Source organism: Arachis hypogaea, chromosome 19 (assembly GCF_003086295.3).
Source record: "Arachis hypogaea cultivar Tifrunner chromosome 19, arahy.Tifrunner.gnm2.J5K5, whole genome shotgun sequence".
NCBI classification, from domain to species: Eukaryota; Viridiplantae; Streptophyta; class Magnoliopsida; order Fabales; family Fabaceae; genus Arachis; species Arachis hypogaea.
The window spans coordinates 145,419,282-145,422,366 of record NC_092054.1 but is presented as its reverse complement, the minus strand read 5'-3'; the positions used below and the strand labels follow the sequence as shown (position 1 = coordinate 145,422,366).

General features: G+C 42.7%; 1 non-coding gene across 1 annotated transcript; it reads left to right on the top strand.

Annotated features, from left to right (window-relative positions):
* Positions 1–2,738: 2,738 nt before the first annotated feature.
* LOC112781735 (small nucleolar RNA R71) lies at positions 2,739–2,845 on the top strand. Its single transcript, XR_003192494.1, has one exon. It is a non-coding gene; the product is annotated as a small nucleolar RNA R71 (small nucleolar RNA).
* Positions 2,846–3,085: the final 240 nt, after the last annotated feature.

The window sequence follows — 3,085 nt, the reverse complement described above, 5'->3', positions numbered from 1 at the left end:
ATCCTATATACACATAACAAAACTACCTAACTACCCATTTATCTCCTATCTCACATCTACTCATTCATTTTATTTTCCTCAACACAAACATATACATCCTTTATTTAACTTTTCATTTCATATGCTACTATGTACAGAATTTTTTTTCTTAAATACTTTGCAATTTCTTGGGCAAGGGATATGTGCGCGTGCGCACACAGGTCTATGCGCACGCATAGGGGTGAAAACAAAAGGGGTTCACGCGCACAGGCTGTGCCAACGCTCCCAGCAGAGAGGGTGCAAGTTGGCGTGCGGGCGCACACGCCTGTGCGCTCGCACAAAGTGTGCGAAAGGAGGCATGTGTGCGTACTCACAAGAAGATGCGCACGCACAGATCAAAGGAAACAGGAGAGCGCCCACGCACAGGCTGTGCTGGCGCTACGAACAGAGGGCACAAGAGTGTGCGCACGTACAGGCTGGTGCACACGCACAGGACGCTGAAAATTGAAGTTATGTGCGCACACACAAGAGTGTGCATACGCACAGATGCCCTGTTCCAAAAATTTTTCTCTCTAAAACTAAGGTACTAAGCCTTAGTGAAATCAACATTTCAACCCCAATCATACAAGCATTCAAATATTCATGATCCACAAGCAATTTAACCTATCTAACTAAAAAACTAAACCAATCCTATACTAATCAACATAGCACAAGAAAGAAATTAAATCTAAGAACTATAAGCAAAAGAAGAAGGGTTAGAATAATGTTACCATGGTGGCGTGTCTCCCACCTAGCGCTTTGGTTTAGAGTCCTAAGTTGGACTTGCATGAGTTTATTGAGCATTTGGAACCTCTCCAAAGAGGAAAATCTCCAACTCCTTGGCATGCTTTTCTTCTTCCTGCTCCTTACTAGGTTCAATCACTTGATCTTCAATTAAGTCACAACCAAAGATAGAGTAGCCTTCAAGAGTAGGCTTCTTGGATCCATCCAAAGTAAACTTCACTATTTTTCCATCGGCCTCAAATGAGTAAGCTCCCGAATATGCATCCAACTTGAATCGGGACATCTTCAAAAATGGTCTCCCAAGGAGAATAGAGGATGGCTTGTCTGAATCAATTGGAGGGGTTTCCAAGATATGAAAGTCTATCGGAAAGAGCAACCCTTGGATATTGACCAACACATTCTCAGCAATTCTGACAACTGACACAATGCTTTTATCCGTCAACACAAATCTTGCTCCGGACCTCTTCAATGGTGACAAGTTCAACTTCTCATAGATAGGGAGGGGGCATAATGCTTACACACGCTCCCAAATCACACATGCAATCCATGAACTCCATCCCACCAATCACACAAGTTACCAAACATGGACCGGGATCATTACACTTTTCCGGAATGAGATAAGAGATAAAGTCATTTACCGGACTCTTGTTTAGCTCACCAATCTTGTCCTTATGGGTGCACACATCCTTGAGGAATTTTGCATACTTTGGCACTTGTTGAATGGCTTGAAAAAGAAGAACGGTAACTTTCACATTCTTGAAAATCTCCACTACATTGGGGTCAAGGCCTTCATGCTTCTTTGCTTTTTTAGCCAATGTTGGAAAAGGAATTGGTGTAGGCTCTTCAAGAGGGTTCTTCCTTTTAGGCTCTTTGACCTTTGATGGTTCTTCCTCACCTCTTGCAATATTTTCTTCCTCATCTCTCATCACTTCCACTTCTTCTTCTATTTCCTCATCGTGGGGTTCCTTGCTCAAACTTGTAGGCTCAAGACCAACTTCATCTAACTTGATACCACTCCTAAGGGTGATAGCATTAATGCTTCCCTTTGAGTTTGGTTGGGGTTGAGAAGGTAGACCACTAGAGGTGGAAGCTTGATGGGCATTTTGAGTGGCTGAAGGAGAAAGAGTCAAACGGATAAAGTTTCGGCAATGGTTGCCATGTACGTTTCTTGCTTCTTATGAAACTCCCTTTGCTCTTGCATGAAACTTTGAAGTGAATCGTTCATGTGAGGTTGACTTGGAGAGGGGATTTGATTATTTTGGGTGAGGTTAGGCCTAGTGTGTGGTGGTATATACCTTGATTGATGTTGGGAATGTGGTTGTTGATTGGGTTGGGTATGAGGTGGGCTTTGTGGTTGGTATGGTGGGTAGATAGGTTATGGTGGTTGAGGGTAAGGTTGTTGGCCTTGTGAAGGTTGGTGATAATAGACTTGTTGGTTGGAATAAGGTTGAGCTTGAGATGGTTGATTCCATATTTGATGGGAGTTATCTCTCTATCCTTGACTTTGGTTCCCTCCATAATGATGAGATCCTTGATTGCCTTAATCTTTGTGGGTAAGAATTTGCCACTGCCAATGTGTTGTCCTCTTGGATTTGAGGGCACTCATCGGTGTAGTGACTGTTACAAGCACAAATACCACAAGATCTAGGAGGTCCTTTAATTCTAGGAGGTTGGGGCAGAGGGGATAACAACACTTGTAGAATTTGTTGGCCTTGAGTGAGCTGCCTTAACATGATTGTCATCTCACCGAGCGTCTTAGTCAAGATAGCATCACCAGAAGGTGAGACTTCACCTATAGCCTTTGGTTATTTCTTGACCTTAAATGTTGAGTCGAATCCGCCAAATCCGCAATGACTTTTTAAGCTTCCGATGCGGTTTTGTTCTTAGTGAGAGATCCTCTACTTGAGGCATCAAGAATAAGCTTGTCTTGGGGAATCATCCCTTGGAAAAAGTAACTTATGAACACTAATTCATCAATGCAGTGGTAAGGACAAGCTTCCAACAACTTTTTGAACCTTTCCCAATATTCATAAAGGGTCTTTCCATCTCTTTGCATGATGCAAGAGATTTCCTTCCTTAGACGATCCGTCTTTTGAGGTGGGTAAAACTTCTCAAGGAACTCCTTGCGCAACAAATTCTAATTAGAAATCACCTCCTCCGGTTGAGTGTAAAACCATTCTTTCGCTTTTTCCTCTAGTGAAAAAGGGAAAGCGAAAACTATAACCACTATCTCATCTGACCCATGTCTTCTTGCAGAAGAGCACACAACTTGAAAATCCTTCAAGTGCTTGAGAGGGTCTTCTCCCGGTAGCCCATTATATTT